This window comes from Pelophylax lessonae (genome assembly GCF_965119305.1).
Source record: "Pelophylax lessonae genome assembly, chromosome: 10".
In the NCBI taxonomy this organism is placed as follows: domain Eukaryota; kingdom Metazoa; phylum Chordata; class Amphibia; order Anura; family Ranidae; genus Pelophylax; species Pelophylax lessonae.
This window is the reverse complement of record NC_138777.1, coordinates 123261985-123282389: the sequence shown is the minus strand read 5'-3', so window position 1 is coordinate 123282389 and position 20405 is coordinate 123261985. Positions and strand designations below refer to the sequence as shown.

The 20405-nt window shown below is 45.1% G+C and overlaps 1 protein-coding gene and 1 long non-coding RNA gene across 2 annotated transcripts in view; one reads left to right on the top strand and one right to left on the bottom strand.

Annotated features, from left to right (window-relative positions):
* IRX6 (iroquois homeobox 6) overlaps positions 1–20405 on the bottom strand; it is a gene marked incomplete at its 5' end in the record, with an annotated part of 94765 nt that overhangs the window by 46908 nt on the left and 27452 nt on the right. The window lies entirely within an intron of this gene.
* On the top strand, positions 14051–18612 carry LOC309565836. The gene is made up of 2 exons (XR_014225836.1): positions 14051–14120; positions 18230–18612. It is a non-coding gene; the product is annotated as an uncharacterized lncRNA (long non-coding RNA).

The window sequence follows — 20405 nt, the reverse complement described above, 5'->3', positions numbered from 1 at the left end:
GGTAAATTGGGTACCCCAAGAGCCAGGGGAGGAGGCTAAATTCCCACATTTCTCTATGGAAAATGACCTGTTATACAGAGTGGATGAGATATGGGGAGTGAAACTGGAACAGTTGCTAGTACCTCAATCTGATAGATGCATGGTACTAGATTTGACACATTGTCATGTTCTCGGAGGGCATCTGGGTGTGGATAAAACTAAAGAGAAAGTAATTCAATGGTTTTATTGGCCAGGTTTACATAAAGATGTCAGATTGTTTTGTGAGTCATGCCAGTTTGTCAACTCACTGCTCTGGTCTCACATTTCTGGAGTCCATTGGCACCCTTTCCCATCATTAAGGTGCCCTATGACAGGATTGCCATGGATATCAAAGGTCCCTTGGTTAAGTCCGCTAGGGGGCACCAGTATATCCTGGTTGTCTTGGACTATGCTACCCGGTACCCAAAGGCAATTCGGTTGAGGAACCTCTCGGCTATAAGTATTGCTAAAGAACTTCGCTTATATTTTCACGTGTGGGTATTCCCCTGGAGCTGTTAACTGACCAAGGCACTCGCTTCATGTTGAAGGTTACCAAAGAATTGTGCAAACTGTTTAAAATGAATCACTTACACACTTCTGTGTACCACCTGCAAACAGATGGTCTTGTGGAAAGGTTTAACAAAACCTTGAAAGGAATGTTAAAGCGAGTAATGGCAGCAGATGGTAGGAACTGGGACTGCCTCTTGCCTTACCTCATGTTTGCTGTACGGCAAGTACCGCAAGCCTCCACCGAATTTTTCCCGTTTGAGTTGCTGTATAGCCGACATCTGAGGGGTCTATTAGATATAGCAAAAGAGACCTGGGAACAACAGGCAACCCTACTCAAAAGCGTAGTGGAGCATATTGCTCAAATGCAAGACCAGTTTCGGAAAAGTAATGCCCATTGTTAGATTCCACTTGCAACAGGCTCAGCAGGCTCAGGCCAGAGTCTATAACCATTTAGCCAAGATCCAAACCCTTAACCCCCGGTGACAGAGTTCTTGTGCTGGTACCTACAGTGGAGAATACATTTCTGGCAAAGGGGTAAGGGCCCTATGAAGTTGTAAAATGGGTGGGCGAAGTTAACTATAGAGTACACCAGCTGAGCAAAAGGAAGCCCTACCAAATCTACAATGTCAATCTATTGAAGCCCTGGAAAGACAGATAATCCCTTATGGTCCAAGCGCCAATGGCCATGACTATCGCAGGTTCTTCTACAATGCCTGGGGTAGAGATCGCTGAGGCACTGTCAGTAAGCCAAAAACAAGAGACCTAGGAATTTCTGCAAATAAATAAGGGGTTCTTGTCAGATCTTCCAGGGGTAGCTTCAATGATCAAGCATGATATTGTGACAGAGCCCGGGGTGAAAGTTAACATAAAACCCTACCATATCCCAGAAGCTTGGTGCCAAGTAGTCTCAGAGGAAATAAAGAGGATGTTGGATCTGGAGGTGATAGAAGAATCCCATAGTGAGTGGTGTAGTCCAATTGTCCTGATTCCCAAGTCGGATGGAAGCATCCGATTCTGTAACAATTTTCGAAAAGTTAAATGAGGTGTCAAACGCTTATTCAATCCCCAGGGTAGATTAACTAATTGAACATCTAAGACTTGCCTGATATATCACCATCCTGGATCAGAGTTTGACGGCTAATCCAAAGAAATGTGCTGTGGGATTAGAGGAGGCCCAATATTTGTGGTATAGTAAAACCCCAGGTCACAAAGGTACATGCCATCCAAAGTTGGCCAAGACCCCTCAATAAAAAACAGGTGTGGGCCTTTTTGGGGCTAACAGGCTATTTTAGAAGGTTTGTCCCCAACTTTGCTATATTGGCGGCTCCCCTTATGGATCTTACCAAGGGGGGGGGAGTCCTCTGCGTTCCCTTGGACCCCAGAAGCCGAGAAAGCTTTCCAGCACCTAAAGACAGCCCTGTGTAATAGCCCTGTCTTAATTTCCTTGGATTTTACACAGGAAATTATAATGCAAACGGATGTGTCAGATGTGAGATTAGGTGCAGTATTGTCCCAAGTGGTGAATGAGGAGGAACACCCCATAGAATTCCTAAGTAGGAAATTGACCCCCGCAAGAAAGATACGCTATTGTAGAACCGGAATGTCTATCAAATGGGCTCTGGAGAGTTTAAAATACTACCTGTTAGGGTGACAGTTTAGACTCTTAACTGACCATGCCCCCCTCAAATAGATGACCCAAAATAAGGAGAAAAATGCAAGAGTTACCAGATGGTTCTTGACTCTACAGAGTTTCAGAACATAGACCAGGTAGCCAACAAGCTAACGCAGATGCCCTCTCCAGAGTATATTGTTTTCCCAAGGTGCTCAACCCCCTGAGTTTGAGCAGAGGAGGGGCTTTGTAGTGGGGTGCCGGTAAAACAGGTCCAAATGGCAGGGAGGAAGGTTGATGGGATTTATGTTCCTCCACAGATTCTTAGGTTTGCAACATGAGGTAAAACCGGCATAGATGTTAGGGTAAAGAGAAATAGTTCTTTACCTGTTATTAGTAAAGTCCAATCCGGGGCTGGTTTTACTGGGAATCTGATAGAGCTCGAATGGGACATATTCCCAATTCCATGGACCACAGTTTGATGCTCTCTGGCTAGGCCTTGATTAAGGCAGCTGGTCCTGGATTTTAGAGAGAGTGAGGAAGCAACTGGGAGCATGGCTGCTTATCTCTGACACTTACCTTGGGACAAGTACTGTATCAAGCTATGGACACAGTAAGGCTCAACAGAGCAATAGCTTACTTTTGTTATTTTATGGTAAGGTGCCTGTTTTTCTGTTATGAATTTTCCTATGGATTATACATGAAGTTTTTCTAAAGAAACTGTGACCGTGGACTGATCCCCCCACAATATACATTTAAGTGACAGCAAGGATGCATCAAGGGAGCAGTTGTAGAAACTGAAAGTGACATCATAAATGTTGCAAGATTGGAGGGCAGAAGTTTTTCTTTCCTTCAGCTTTATTCTCACTGGGCTACCATAGGTGTGCTCACAGGGTGTGCCATGTGTGCCTGGGCACACCCTATTCACTTTGTGCGGTGCTGATTTCCCCTGCTTACTGGCACCCCCTGTCTCCTCCATGCAGTGCTGCCAGCTTCCCTCCTCTCCTCTCCTCTCCCACCGGCTGCTCTGGGGGATGTTTCAGGATAGAGAGCGAGGGAAGGGGCCTGTAAATATTTCATTTATCACCCCCTTCCTTTTTCTGAGTAAACACAGTGAGTGATCTGTACTGATCGCTCCTGTGTTCATTCTCAACTGAAGCATAGTAAACTGGAAGCCACTCAGGATAACACTTCCCATTCATTCACTGTCCAGTGCAGCTGAGGCTGCAGAGAAAGAGACTGGGAAATCTACTGGCAACGTCCTCTGCCCTACTGACACCAATCTCTCCTCTACTGACATCGTCCACTGCCCTACTGACCCCAATCTCTGCTCTGCTCATATACATGCATTTCTGTTTGTGCTCTGGGGTGCACACCCTAATGCAATAGGCTGCACACACCAATTTGGGATACCCTTTAATTTAGTTTGTCCTTGACACAAACACCAGAAAATATAGACTTGCCTACTCCATACTGTATAGAACTGCCATTGATCTTATTACTGATGAATCTATGGAAAGAATACCCCCTGCAGGCTAGCTGTTGGTATGTTTTTCACCAGTGATCGTCCCATTTGTTTCATCTTCAATTGGGCAAGATGGTTGGTGACACTTGGGAAACCCTTGAGCATATTCCCTGCTTTGGCCGTGCTAATTTTGATGGTAAAGATATATTTATATCTTTAAGGTAAAGATAGAATTTTTCAGGACTGCACAAAATTCTGTCCATAGGTCAAACATCTGTTCAATGTTTTAGTGAATGCTCACTTAAAGCCAATAGGCAAGCAAGATTGAAAAAAAAACAGGAAAGTCTATCTTTCAAAGGTTTTCAAAGGTACTTATTTTAGAATATGCATCCAAGTATGTCATCAGGGAAAAGATTGCAATTATTCAGTATTAATTACCAGCAATTTACCTAATTTTTATATTACAGAGAACACTCACCTTGAATTTATACAGAGGAATGAGAAAAAACAATCGCCTTCGCCACCAAATTGTCATGTTTTTTTTTTTTTTAAATCGATTAATTGAGTCACAAAGGTGTAAATGGAGAAGGAATAGGAGAGGCATCATTATTATTTGATTCTTCATGTGATGAAGAGGTGAAAGAAAAGAATGCAGTGCAAATATTATGGACTACTGGATATCTATTGGATTTTCCAGAGGTGATGGTGACAACATGGGTGAATGACACCCCTACCTAGAATGGTAGACTGAATGATTGTGTGTTTGAATGTGGTATCATATCGATAAAACAGAGGTATAGCTACTAGGTAGCAATGCTTTTGAACTCCAAATCTAAGATGAAAATGTGAGACTTTTTTCAGGCATCTAAAAGGAGAACTATACTGAAGTGTTATCAATTGGTGTGCTGCATTCACATTGCAGCAGCTTTTAAAGTGCTACCATTTTTGCTTCAGAGGTTTAGGCCATCAGTGTACCTTTTCTCTATTGTCTCAGCTGACGGAATGGAAAAAATGTCAACCGCAGCATCCTTTGCAGCCTCATATTAGACATATTTTAGCTACAAAAGTTAAACCAAACCTGTCAGGTAGACCAAAGTTAAAAGGATGATGGCTTAAGTGGACTCATGGTATTAGCAAATGCACCAGTTATGGCCAGATGGGTTATTGGGTCTACAGATTGAAATGGGAATTGTTTAAGTTTAACTAAAGGTAACACTTTTTTTTTAGTCTTAGAGTGAAGAGGGATTAGCAGTTTTTTTTTTTTTTTTTTTGCTGTCTGTACCCTGATTAGGGAGATTCACCCTCTCTATTTTTCCTCTATACCATTACCACCACAAATAAAAGTAACATAAAATTCCACAATTTTGGGTTGTCACCAGAACAGGAATAGAGAAAACAGAGAAATCTTCCCATGGGAGCACTAAATCCGGTGACCCTGGAAAGGGATTTCCTCTAACTTTCTGTTTTGGCTATAGGACAGGAAGAGAAAGGAAATCACCACAATGGGGCAATGACAAAGCAAAGCTGACAGGAGTTATATCCCTGTCCCCTGCCCTCCTCCTTACTCTAGCCAAAATAAAAAAAAGTCCTTTAGTAAAAGTACTTACCAGAAAATGTCAGCATTCAGGATGCATCAAAACTCAGTGATGTGCCTTTAGCATCATTATATTTCTGGTTTGCCATTGTGACATTTTATCTTTGTTTGGGCTCCATCTAGTGGAGTAAATACTCTACAGCAGTGCTTAAGAATGTTTAGTGATACACTGGTGGAAAGTTATGTCTGCAAATGGGACTCTCTCTGCCATTGCAAGTTCAGGACTGCCATACATCAAAGTATCTGCAATAAACTGCTTGTATGATCTGTTAGGATTTGCAACCCCATTATAATGCAAGGAAAGACACTGTTCAGATAGTTACCTATGGGATGTTTTACTAGGAAGCTTCACTGCCCCCTGAGAAAATAAATCTGTAGTTTCATTTGGAAACATCTAACATCTTTATCTAGCCTTCATGTTACATTTTCATATGCCTATGCCCCTGTGCCCTCTACAGAAGTTCAAAGGCAAAAATCTGTATATTCTGCATATTCTCTGATGATTCTGTTAAATCAATCATTACTGTCATCTACTTCAAAACTAGACATTAACGGCTACTTTCCCCTTGCAATGCTGCTGGCTACCCTCCTCTCTCCTCCTCCTCCTCTCCCACTACTTTCCCGCTACTGCAGGCACACAGGGGGATCTTTTCAGGCAGGAGAGCGTGTGAATGAATGGAATCAATCATTGATGCATACCAATCACCCACTGTGTTTATTTATAACTCATAACTGTATTTATTATGCTTCAGTTTGTGAATGAACAAGGACCTCTGCACAGAGTGCTGTCTGTTCATTTATCTGTTCATCTATATCCTCAGCCTTTTTTTCTCTCTCAAAAGTAAGAAGTTAGGGGTCTAAATAGACCCCTGATATTTCACCAAAGCCCCCCCCCCCCTTCACTTTTATTTTGTGAAAAAAAAAATATATTAAAAAAAACACAATTTAAAACTTGTAAAAATTTAATTAAAAATATAAGGGCTCTCTGGCCCGTAAAGTGTGAATGAGTGATTTGTTTGTGTGGCTTAAGCCGCCTGTTACTCTCTGAGGACACAATGGCTATACAAACTCAGCAGCATGTCCTAATTTTACAGTTGTGTAAGTGAGTGGCCTTGAATCCACACTTTCTGTGTTTGGGGCCATACAGCTGCATCCACATGCCTGTCAAATTAGGATCTGCGGCTGTGTTCATACGGCTGCTGTGTCTCTATAGCATAATGTCGGCTATCTACTCACCGCTCCATCAAAAGAACACTGATTCACACTGTACGGGCCACAGCACTCATGCGAATGAGCTCCAAGATCTTATTCACACACAGAGCTTTGCTTATTAATTCAATACAATTTATCGTTTAGATTTAACAGGAATTTTGTAAGTTGTTTTGTATTTGTGTCCACCATTTTCATGTATTTTCAGCAAAAATATTGTTTTAATATTTTGGTGGTACACCCACCCCTGACTGGGAATAAAAAACTGGAAATAATTCCATACCAGCCCCATAGCATTAATATACCAGCCGAACAGAAGAACATCATTATTTTCTTGTTCATAAAAGGGAAAACCATGAATTTTAAAGCACATTTGAAGAGTGTATTAAATATACACTGCTCAAAAATTAAAGGAACACTTTTTAATCAGAGTATAGTATGAAGTCAAGTAAACTTCTGGGATATTGATCTGGTCAGTTAAGTAGCAGAGGGGATTGTTAATCAGTTTCAGCTGCTTTGGTATTGATGAAATTAACAGGTGCACTAGATGGGCAACAATGAGATGACCTCCAAAACAGGAAAGGTTTTGCATGTGGAGGCCACTGACATTTTTTTCCCTACTCATCTTTGCTGACTGTTTTTTAACTAGTTTTGCATTTGGCTAAGTTCAATGTCACTACTGGTAAGCATGAGGGCATACCTGGACCCTATAGAGGTTGCACCGGCAGTACTATTCTTCTAGGATGGCACATCAATACATGCCATTGCCAGAAGGTTTACTGTGTCTCCCAGCACAGTCTCAAGAGTATGGAGGTGATTCCAGGAGACAGGCAGTTAGGAGAGCTGTACAGGACCGTAGAAGGTCATTAACCCATCAGCAAGACCAGTATCTGCTCCAATATGCATGGAGGAAAAGGATGAGCACTGCCAAAGCGCTTCAAAATGGCCTCCAGCAGGCTACTGGTGTGAATGTCTCTGACGAAACAATCAGAAACAGACTTCATGAGGGTGGCCTGAGGGCCTAACGTACCCTAATGGGCCCTGTGCTCAGTTTCCAGCACTAGGGAGTTCAATTGGCATTTGCCCTTTGAACACTAAAATTGGCATGTTCGCCACTGGCGCCCTGTCCTTTTCACACATGACAGCAGATACACTCTGTGCACATGTGACAGATGTGAAAGGGTCTGGAAAAGCCGTGGAGAACTTTATGCTGCCTGTAACATCATTCACTACGACCGGTTTGGACCGTTTGGTGGTGGGTCAGTGATGGTCTGGGGGAGCATATCCATGGAGGAACACAGACCTCTACAGGCTAGACAATGGCATCCTGACTGCCATTAGGTATCAGGATGACATCCTTGGACCCTTTGTCAGACCCTACAGTGGTGAAGTGGGTCCTGGGTTTCTCCTGGTGCACGACAATGTCCAGCCTCATGCAAAGCAAATTCCGGTTAAACGTGGTAAGAGTGGAGCAACCATCAAGAACAGTCCACTTATTGCTATGGTGATATATTGTCAGAAGGAAGAATAACTTTTATATCAGTACCGCCTTACATTGTTGTATTTACTCCCATTTTACATTGATGACCCCCCTCAGACTGGCCTGGTGGCACTGTCACTGACCTCTTCTCAGTTGCACCATGCAGGGCTCAGTCAATTGGCTGTAGCTTGGTGGCTCTAGTTTTATCCTATAGTCTCCTCTCCACAGTCCACACACTTCTGACTTCTCCCATGACCCCCATCCCGGCGGCACTCCCACTCTTGACTCCTCTCCAGACTCCCCATCAGAGACTGCAGACATGATAAAAGACAAGAGATGTCAGAGATTACGGATATGATGCAAGAGATGGTTAGAGGCTAAAGACATGGTACTGGAGATGGTTAAAGGCTGCGGACATGGTAAACTTGATATAGGCAGACATGGTATAGGAGGTGGTCATAGGCTGTGCAGACATGGTACAGGAGATGTCAAAGGCTGCAGACCTGGTACATGAGATGGTCAGAGGCTGTGGACATGGTACAGGAGGTGTCAGAGGCTGCAGACATGGTATAGGAGGTGGTCCGGGGTTGTACGGACCTGGTATAGGAGGTGGTCATAGGCTGTGCGGACATGGTATAGGAGGTGGTCATAGGCTGTGCGGACATGGTATAGGAGGTGATCATAGGCTGTGTGGACATGGTACAGGAGGTGGTCAGAGGCTGCAGACATGGTACAGGAGGTGGTCAGAGACTGCAGATATGGTACAGTGGATGTCAGAGGCTGTGGACATAGTACAGGAGATGTCAGAGGCTGTTAAAATGTTACAGAAGGAAGAGATGTCAGAAGCTGAGCTGTGGACATGGTACAGGAGGAGATGTTGTAGTGATGTGCCCCTTTATCCAGATGCAGGTGCAAGTCCCTTTAACTCGCTTCCCCACAATCCTCTGGGCTCCCAGCATCATCTGAGTTCCAGGACATGCCCAGGGAGTATAAATGCCAGCTCCGCCCAGCTTCCTGTGCTCAGAGAGATCCTGCCTGATGGGACATCAGTGACTGGGCAAGTGAGCTGTCCCCAGGTGCTGGGTCCTCATCTGATCAGTCTGGTGTGTGGGCCACCAGCAGTGAGCACAAGAGTACACAGCATCTATCCAAGCCCCAGTCACTCGAGAGGACTCTGTTACAGTCCACGTGGAGAAGCTGTCCAAGCAGTGGGTTGGTCCTATCTAAGGCCAACAGAGCCTCCTGACCGCAGTCAGAATCAGCAGTGCCTGTGTGAAGTCTGTGCCAGCAGGAAATCCCCTCAGCTCACAGTCTGCTGAATGAATGATTCATCTCTTGGAACACGTGAGAATCTTCAGCTCTCTATCCTATCAGTAAACTGAACTCAGAGCCCTCTGCTGCCATCTAGTGGTCATTAGTAGAACTGCAATATAATTGTTTTCACATGTTTTATGCCTGTTTCTCCCTTCCTCATATTGCTGTTTTGTACTGAAAACCCCTGTCCACATGATCTCCTGTGTAATTTACGTTCTACATTGTTAAGTAAAGTAGAAATTGCACATCACCACTGGTCTGATCATTTGGCTGATACCGTTACATAACAATGTCAGAAGCTGTGGACATGGTACAGGAGGAGATGTCAGAGGCTGTGGACATGGTACAGGAGGAGATGTCAGAGGCTGCGGACATGGTACAGGAGATGTCAGAGGCTGCAAACATGATACAGAATAGTAATAACAGGAGGTGGTCAGAGGCTGTGGAATGCCGAGGGGTCTGTGATGAAGGGGCACGTGCCACCACCGAGACCATACCGAGATGAGTGCCACTGCTGCCTTACATGTATAAATGGCACTGCCCGGCGCCATTACTTCACTGCGCATGAGCCCGCCTGCCTGAACATGGCCAAGTGTGTACAGACTTTCCCGAACCCCACTGGCTTTGCAACAGCGCATGTGCAGTTGACATGTTGAACTGGGTCTGTAGCCAGATTTTTAATGGGTGCCGCTGCCCTCAAAGCAGCCCCAGGGCAGGCAGCCTTGAAGGCCTACACGGAAATGTCCTGCTCCTCCCGATAGGCCAGTCTGGCCCTGGGTACACATGAACTGAGGCTGTTCATTGTGAGACTTTACACCTTTTCTACCTGAATGCAGTATTTTGAGGGGGAAACTGGAGAGTCTGTGTCTCACTCCACCAGCTCAGCTACCCTGCCACCTCGCTCCCTATTGTAGATCAGAGATCCTGCCATGCACTGAGCGTGAACCTCTACACGTGCACTAGTTATTTCCTTTACTCTCCTGTACCTGCAGCAAGGTTCATGGGGTCTCCAGATTTGGTCCCAGGTGCCGTGGGACTCCAACTACTAGGGAGAGAGGCAGAACACCAAACCCCCCCTTCCCGCTAACCAGAGGACCTGTCACCCATGCACGATAGCATCTTCCCCCCTGGCTAGCATTCCCACCAGTCCTGGTTACCCTTAGTATCTGCATGGTAGACATCACTTTCTGGGGGCGTGGCTAGCGCGCATGGCGGAGGCCTGCCCTGAGAGAGATGACAGCGCCTATCTCAGACACTAAGAAATGGCACAAACGCACTCGTACCTCAAACAGGCTCCCGCCAGCACACGCTATCTCCTGATTATTTCAAGGAAGCGACAAGGGGCCGACGGTTGTGCTGGGGATCTTCTCCCAGAAGTTCTTCTCCTCTCCACAGTCTTCCCTGTGCAAGCCCAGCCAAGGCAAGGATGAAACTGAACAGAGCAGCTGCAGACACAGGGGTGAGTCTTGAGTTATCCCCTCTTTAGAGAAAGGCCTCACTGCTTGGAAAATAAGGGTATCATACCCATCCAAGACTGGAGCTCATAACCTTGCCTACAAGATTCCACCACCCTGGTTCAAATCACAATCTGGGCCTCGCACCAAAAAATCACTGACACCCAGCTACAGATGGTGCTACTTCTCCTAAGCACTTAAAGTCTCTCTCTCTGTGGCCCCTTGGCCGTCACGTTAGTTTCACTTGAACTGTTTGCCCCCACTCTGGAATTAGCAGCCTACTTGGTTATATTTAATAGGGATGATCGAACGGTTCGGGTCGACCATCGGTTCGACCCGAACATTGGATGTTCGATATTCGGCCGAATACCGAACTTTTTGCGGCAAAAGTTCGGTATTCGGCCACCAGAACCGCCCAAAATGCACTGGGACAGGAACTGGGCTTTAAAAGCCCGTGATTGGCCCAGAAACGTCTGCAAAAGCCAATGAGGGGGCAGGAGTCTCCTAGGAATGTGATTGGAGTGACTACGGGGACCAGAGGCCAATCAGGAGTGAATACGCCCCACACTATATAAGATGGCCCCGCCTAACCCCTAGCACAGTTATCCAGATCCTGTTGAAGAGAGTTGAAGCAGTTCTCTGACTCCTGCTTTGCTACACTACATTTCCTACATATCGAGTGGTTCTAAAGCTCCATATAGCAGAATTGTATTTAGCTTACAGCCAGTGTAGTTAGATACAGCAATTGTGCTGGTTCTTAGAGTTACAAAAAAAAAAAAAAAAACTTAAGGGACAGTGTCAGGCTTCTGCTGTATGGAGCTTTCTATTTAGTGGAAAGGGATATCTAGTGTAGTTAGGGAACTTTGTACTACATTAGTTATATTTAATAATTGAGTTTCTGTAGGGAAAGTGTGAGGGTTCTGTTTAGTGAGTAGGGATGATCGAACTTTTGAAAAGTTTGGTTCGGCCAGAACATCCGAACTTCCCGAAAGTTCGGCTCAGATTTCAGAACCCCATTGAAATCAATGGGACCCGAACTTCGGTAATCAAAAAACACAATTTTTAAGCCCTAAAACCCAATAAATGCCCCTAAAAAGTCCCTAGGGTTCTGGGTCATGCCCCATTAACTATTAATCACACAAAAAAAAGTTCTTAAAAATTGTAATTTTTGATAAAAAAGCCAATTATTGAAAAAAAAAAGAGAGATTTTTTGATTTTGACTTTGGATTTAGTATCTGGGGGGGGGGTCTAAAAAGTGTACATGTGAAGTTTCAGCTCTGTAGCATGTGCAGAACCATGAAACAGTGTTGTAGCAAAAGTTCTTAAAAATTGTCATTTTTGATAAAAAAGCCAATTATTGAAAAATTAAAAAAAAAAAAAAAAAAGAGAGATTTTTTTTTTTCTTTGGATTTCGTATCTGGGGGGTCTAAAAAGTGTACATGTGAAGTTTCAGCTCTCTAGCATGTCCAGAACCATAAAAAAAAGATTGTTTGTATTAGAACACTTTCAGCTCAGGGGGTTGGCTTCTCTTCTCGGTTTTCATACCTTGCCAGTTTAATAGAAGGCATTTTTTTGGGTTCTTTGCAGTCAGGAAAAACAACTGAACTTGTGTATAGTGGTACTGTGCACAAGTTCAGATGTTTTGCCTGCCTCCAAAAACCCCCAAAAAATGCCAGCAAAAACACACCTGGGCATTTTTTTTTTTTTGACGCTAGCGTTTTTTTTGGCATTTTTTGGGGTTCTTTTGAGGCAGGCAAAACATCTGAACTTGTGTATAGTGGTATATATACACACATAATTATATGTATATAGACACCTAGCCATATATAGGTGTGATAGAAGCAGAAATATATTACTGTAAATGATTTCATTAGCGCAAGCATATATTTCTGCTACTATCACACCTATATATGTCTAGGTGTGTATATAAATATATGTATGTGTGTATATACACCACGATACACAAGTTCAGATGTTTTGCCTGCCTCCAAAACCCCCCAAAAAATGCCAGCAAAAACACACCTCAGCATTTTTTTTTGACGCTAGCGTTTTTTTGGCATTTTTTTGGGTTCTTTTGAGGCAGGCAAAACATCTGAACTTGTGTATAGTGGTATATATACACACATAATTATATGTATATAGACACCTAGCCATATATAGGTGTGATAGTAGCAGAAATATATTACTGTAAATGATTTAGCAAGCGCAAGCATATATTTCTGCTACTATCACACCTATATATGTCTAGGGGTTTATATACAGACATATATGTGAATATATACCCCCTATACACATGTTCAGATGTCATGTCTGACATCAAACATGTCCTCAAAAAAGCACTGGCAGTGGCAGCCCCTGCAGCATGAAAAATGCTTGCTGGTGAGAAGCCATATTCCTGTCCCGAAGCAACTCAGAGAAATGATCATTTCTCTATAGCGGTCACCCTGCTATGGAAGGGTTTTGTCACCCTTCCATAGCAGTCACTGTCAGTTAACCCTACACTACACTACGGTCCCCTTACACTTAACACTTTCCCTGCAGAAACTAAATTTTTGAAGCTAACTTAAGTGTAAAGGATCTAACTACACTAGATATCCCTTTCCTCACACTAAAAATAGTTAAATGACACTTAGTAACACATTAGAACAGAACAGCATTCCACTCTCTTCCATGTCCCGTACAAGAATGCTAGGAATATGGCGGGGGCTATCGTATATACTGGGGGGCGTATTCACTAATGATTGGTCTAGGGACCCCCTAGTCACTCCAATCACATTCCTAGCATTCTCCTGCCCCCTCAATTGGCTTTTGCTAATGGTTCTGGTCCAATCACGGGCTTTTAAAGCCCATTTCCTGAAGCATTGCATTTTGGTCGGTTCTGGTTGCCGAATTCCGAACTTTTTGGGAAAAAAGTTCTAAATTCGGCCGAACCTCGAACACCCAATGTTCGGGCCGAACTGATGGTGGACCCGAACCGTTCGATTATCCCTATTAGTGAGCACGTGGCACACTGCTGCTGTATCACAGCAGGTGTACATGCTTGCTAGGCAGCAAAATACAGTGACAACTTAACGCCTGTTGTTCAAAGCGTTAGGTCCACTGTGCAAAAGCCTTTGCAACTGTGCGTGAGACACGCATCTGCTGTGCTGTATCCAGCGACAACTGTGGGTCGCATAGCAGTGTGTGTTTTTCACCGCACACAGTTGCCAACGCATCAGTGACAACCTAACGCCTGTTGTTCAAAGCGTTAGGTCCACTGTGCAAAAAACTTTGCTACTGTGCGTGACACATCTGCTGTGCTGTATCCAGCGACAACTGTGGGTCGCATAGCAGTGTGCGTTTTTCACCGCACACAGTTGCCAACGCATCAGTGACAAATATGCCTGGTAGACCAAGAAAAGGCATACGTGGCCCTGCTGCGGAAAGGGGCACAGCTTCTAGGGTGTCTAGAGGCAGGGGTGGACATGGTGGTCAGTCCTAAGCCAGGCCACCATTTGGATTGTTCTCCGGCAGTGGCCAAGCTATACGTCCACAGTATGTACAGGAGGTGGTGGACTATATGACCAAACCCTCATCATCGGCATCATCTGCAACTACAGTGACCCAGGCAGAGAAAAGTGGTCAGTCTTCTGCAGTTGGCATAACAAATACAGATGAGTCCATGTCCACCTCACGTCCTCCCTTAGACCCAACTTCAGACATGACAGAGGAGTCAGCTGAGCTGTTTGACCACAGTGTCGGCCATCTACTCCAGCCTGATGCTCAGTCCTTTATGGAGTCTGATGTTGGGTCTGAGTTTGAGGAGGAGGCAGAGCAAACAAGAGGGGAGAGCAGACGGCCCGCTCCATCTAAGGCCGCACCTGTTGTCTCCCGGGCCAGGCCTGATGCTCAGTCTTTGATGGAGTCAGATGTTGGGTCTGAGGTTGAGGAGGAGGCAGAGCAAGCAAGAGGGGAGAGCAGACGGCCCGCTCCATCTAAGGCCGCACCTGTTGTCTCCCGGGCCAGGCCTGATGCTCAGTCTTTTATGGAGTCAGATGTTGGGTCTGAGGTTGAGGAGGAGGCAGAGCAAGCAAGAGGGGAGAGCAGACGGCCCGCTCCATCTAAGGCCGCACCTGTTGTCTCCCGGGCCACTATACACACCTCATCTTGCTGGGCCTTTTTTGAGATATCCCATGCAGACAAAACAGTTGCAATCTGCAAGATTTGTAAGAAGGGTATAAAACGTGGCAAAAATGTCAACCACCTGGGTACAAGCTGCCTAAACAGGCATTTGACAACCCACCACTCGGCCCGTTGGCAGGAGCATTTAAAGAACCCACAAAAGGGCCAAAGATCGGTCAGTCAGCCTCCTAGTCCTCCTCACGCTCCTCCTCATGCTCCATTTGCTCCACCTGCTCCACCTGCTCCACCTGCACATCAGTCTGTTCCTGGCCCTGCTATAGTCACTCGTCACCTGTTGGCAGCCTCCACTGACAGGGATGATGATATAGCAGGCAGTGTCGCATCTACCTCCAGCACACCACCAGCTGTAACATCTAGACGCCAAATTTCGATTCCACACATGCTGTAACGAAACAAAATGTATACTCCCCGCCACCCACATGCCCAGCGTCTAAACAGTAGTTTGGCTAAACTACTGGCTCTGCAACTATTACCATTTAATCTGGTAGAGTCTGCTCCCTTCCGTGACTTCGCAAAATGTGCAGTTCCACAGTGGCAGGTGCCAAGTCGGCATTACTTTTCCCGTAAGGCCCTGCCATCCCTATACCAACATGTGGAAGGCAATGTAGTGTCGTCCCTGGCCAAGTCAGTCAGCCGTAAGATACACTTGACGGCTGACACTTGGTCAAGCAAACATGGGCAGGGACGGTACATTTCTGTCACTGGTCACTGGGTGACACTGCTTGCCAGTGGAAGGGATTGTAGCCAGGGCTCGGTGCTGCAGCCAGTGTTGCCCCCACGTCTGCAAACAGCTGGTGGTGTCGCTGATCCGGGTAGATCGATCACTTCTACCCCCTCCTGCTCCTCCTCCTCTACCTCCTCCATGCCCTCCTCTGCAGAATGGTCCTTTGAATATGATGAGGTACCACGTAAACGTTCAAAGGGCTATTCTATGTCTCAGGCCAAAAGGTATGAAGAATCCAAAAAAGTAGACCGCACTCAGGAAAGTAAGATGAAAACAATCAAAACTCCTTTATTCTTCTTCGGTGTAGCAGACAGACAGTACAATGCACATAACAGACGTGCCGGGTTAACGCGTTTCACGAATTAAATCGCTTACTCATAACCATACACCATACATTGAGTGTATGGTTATGAGTAAGCGATTTAATTCGTGAAACGCGTTAACCCGGCACGTCTGTTATGTGCATTGTACTGTCTGTCTGCTACACCGAAGAAGAATAAAGGAGTTTTGATTGTTTTCATCTTACTTTCCTGAGTGCGGTCTACTTTTTTGGATTCTTCATAGCTTGGACGGCGGATCTGACCAGCACCACCCGTTGAACTAACACCTGAGCGGCTCTCTCTTTGTTGTCAGGCCAAAAGGTGTCACGCAGTGCTGCAGCTTGTGTGTCTAGGGGACAGGCAGCACACTGCCCCTCAGATTCTTGGGGCTCTGCAGGCACAGGCCCAGAGGTAATTGACACCACGCCAGCTGCAGCCAGGGATGGTGGTTACTGATAATGGGTCAAACCTCCTGACCGCCCTTCGTCAGGGAAAGTTAACCCATGTGCCATGCCTGGCGCATGTCCTGAATCTCGTGGTACAGCGGTTTTTGAACTCGTACCCGGGAATGCAGGATGTGCTAAGGATGGCAAGAAGGGTGTGCAGTCACTTCAGGCGGTCGTACAGTGCCACTGCACGTTTGGCCGAAGTGCAGCGCGAGTTTCACCTGCCGGTACACCGCCTCATCTGTGACATGCTCACCCGCTGGAACTCCACCTTGGCTATGCTGCAGCACCTGTACACGCAGCAGAGGGCCCTCAATGAATACCTATGCAAGTACGGCACCAGCACTGGCTCTGCGCGCCTGGGCTTCTTTTCACCACGGCAGTGGCTTTTGATTAAGCGCATGCATCAGTGACACCCTACCGGTACTGTTTTTGTTGGAGCACACTCTGTGTGGCATTATGGACAGGGCACTGGAGGCAGAGCAGCAGGAGGAAGAGGAGGACTTCCTTGCCTCTCAAGGCCCCCTTTATCCTGAGAATCCTGACCCCATTATGCCTAGCTCCCAGAGGCCCGAGCAGGATCCAGGGGTGGAAGAGGAGGAGGAGGAGGACGATTCTGCGGGAACTTTTGCAGGGTTTGAGGAGGAGGAGGAGGAAGACATGCGGCAATCTGCAAGGCCTAGTTTGACTCCCTCTGGACACTTTGGAGTAGTGCGTGGCTGGGAGGAGGAGCCCGTTGAAGATAATGTCGTTTTGAGTGACCCCGAGGAGTCAGCTTCTCAGGCCTTCGCTAATTTCCGACGCATGGGAAACATCACGCTTCAGAGCCTGCGAAAGGACCCCAGAATCAAGGCCATTAAAGAGACTAACCACTATTGGTTGGCCACCCTACTTGACCCCCGGTACAAGTCTAAAGTCTCGGAGCTTTTCCCATCCACCCAGAGAGTCCACAGGATCAAATCCCTTGAGGACAGTCTCAAGAGGATTCTGGTGAACACGTTCCCCGACTCCTTCAACACCAGCTCTTTGGGGTTAAGGTGGGGAGGCTATGCTAAAACAAAAACTACCATGTTTGCGCACCTGTTCCACAGGTGTACACCTTTACAATTTTTGGGCCTCCTTCAACACCAGCTCTTTGGGGTTAAGGTGGGGAGGCTATGCTAAAACAAAAACTACCATGTTTGCGCACCTGTTCCACAGGTGCACACCTTTACAATTTTTGGGCCTCTTTCAACACCAGCTCTTTGGGGTTAAGGTGGGGAGGCTATGCTAAAACAAAAACTACCATGTTTGCGCACCTGTTCCACAGGTGCACACCTTTACAATTTTTGGGCCTCCTTCAACACCAGCTCTTTGGGGTTAAGGTGGGGAGGCTATGCTAAACAAAAACTACCATGTTTGCGAACCTGTTCCACAGGTGCACACCTTTACAATTTTTGGGCCTCCTTCAAAGCCAGCTCTTTGGGGTTATGGTGGGGAGGCTCCGCCAACACCAAAACTACCATGTTTGCGCACCTGTTCCACATGTGCACACCTTCATAATTTTTACGCTTTCTTCAACACCAGCTCTTTGGGCTTACAGTGGTATGGCTCCGCCAACACCCAAACAACAATTTTTGCGCACCTGTCACACAGATGCATATCATTGTAATTTTTTTCCTTACAAAGGCAATTATTGCCTTCATTACCAGCACTTTCATAGGGATATGGTGTCAAGGCATCGTCGGCACCACCAAAGGCCCAATTTTTAAGCATCCTTTACTTCTATTCAAAGTCAAGAGACAACAGTATTCATCCAAAATATCTCTAATCTTGTTCACTCTGCAGTACATTGTGGCCCCTACCCCTAACCCTAACCCTCAATGTATCCGTGCGTATATGTCTGTTTCTTGTGAGAATTCAAGTTAAAGTGCACCAAACACCATTTTACATGAAATAAAGTGCAATTACATACATCTTTGGACTTCTTGAAAACATTTGGTAATAATAGCCCCATTGTGGAAATACACCCGTTAATTATATGCACATTTAAAGAGACAGCACCTTTTTCCAAAAAAAACTCTAATCTTGTTCCCAGTGCACTGCATTATGTCCCCATCATACACATTGGCTGTGCCGTTGATTAGGAGCAAAAGAAAGGTGCGGTTAAGCAAAAAAGTCATTTTTGAAGGTTTGGTATGCTATAATTCTGGTTCTGGACATGCTACAGAGCTGAAACTTCACAGGTACACCTTTTAGACCCCCCAGACACTAAATCCAAAGAAATCTCTTTTTTTTTTTTTTTTTTTTTTTTTTTTAATAATTGGCTCTCTATCAAAAACGACAATTTTTAAGAACTTTTTTTGTGTGATTAATAGTCCCTGGGGAATGACCCAGAACCCTAGGCACTTTTTAGGGGCATTTATTGGGTTTTAGGGCTTCAAAATGGTGTTTTTTGATTCCAGAAGTTCGGGTCCCATTGATTTCAATGGGGTTCTGGAATCCGAACCGAACTTTTCTGAAATTCGATCATCCCTAATATGTAAGGCTGTACAGTTATGACTGTTTTGTTCTTAAACCTTGTTAACACCTTTTTTGTTTCAACCCTCATGCCTGAAACCTCAGTTAACCACCCAAGTGACTACCTCAAAGCATCACCTACCAGTACATCCAGCAATAATCCTGTGATTCGCAATCTACCAACCTCCACAGATGGAACACCTGTCTCTCGTCTCTGCCTGACTTTGAGTACATAGTATATCTCATTACACCATCCCTCAAATGGCAATTGAAATTCTATCACTAAATGCGAAAGGCCTAAATTACGCTGCAAACAGGGCATCTCTCTGGCAGACATCACAGAAATAGAAACTGTGATGTAATTTGTGACCAAGAAACCCACTTTATAGAATCTGCCACCCCCTCCCTTCACAACAAAAGCTTCCTACGTGTCTTCTTAGCATCCAACCATGACAAAAAGACAAGAGGAGTGCTAGTGGCCATCAACAAACTTTCTACTACACAAACTCTCTGACCCCAACTAAAGGTCTTTTTTCTTGATCTGTACCATCTCATGATCCAAATATACCATAGCATGTCTCTATGCCCCAAATTCATGCCACATTTACTTCCTACACAAAATGATGAAAAAAATGAACAAACACAGGCAAGGATCTTTGGTTATATGCAGAAACTTTAACACAGCACCAGACCAATTATTGTATACCTCCAACCCTTCCCTCAGACTTTCCTCACCAAAGGGACCGCCCAGAGAAGACGTCAGGTGACGAAACCGGTAGGGCGTGGTGATAGGACGCTGAGACAGCACCGCTTGACTGTGAGGATGTACTGCTACATTGTATCCCTGCTCACGGATGGCTAGAGCAGTGGACATAGTTTAACAGGAACAGATCCCTAGCAGACACCATCTATTGTGAGTGTTTGGAACTTATCTTTTAAATAAAATACTTTTAGCTATACAGTATAACGCTATGTGTGGCATCCCTCTTTATCCCTCTATGTGGTTCTACATATGATTGATATCTGAGCTGTGGTGATCAAGGAGAGAGGAGTCCAAGGTGTAACTAATTGTGAATAAGGCTTGGCTGTTAATTTATAATCTTACCAGCAAAATATCTGGTGAGTTTACCCAGTCATATAACTTTAAGTTAGCACATATTTGAACCAGCACTTTTCTCACATGCTTCACATGAGATTCTAGTTCATAATTTCTTAACATCCACCATTTGAAACATTTTTCTTATATTATCACCAAAAATATTTTTTTTAAACAGACATTGCGCCTAATATATTTTCTGACTTTCCACATAGCCTGCTATGGTTTAATGGCTGCATCTCTGTTTACTTATTCTTAAAATAATTATTTTTTCCCACTTTGTACACAAGTGTCCTAGGCGCTGGTTCTTTCACCAATTTATTTTCCTCACCAATGCTGAACCACAACCTTTATGATGTTTGGAGATGCCAACACACGACGGAGAACGACTACACCTTTTTCTCAGCCTCCCACAACTCGTATTCCTGAATTAACAATTTTTTAGTCAATAAATGTTTATTACAACATAAGTCCTGCTGAGCCAT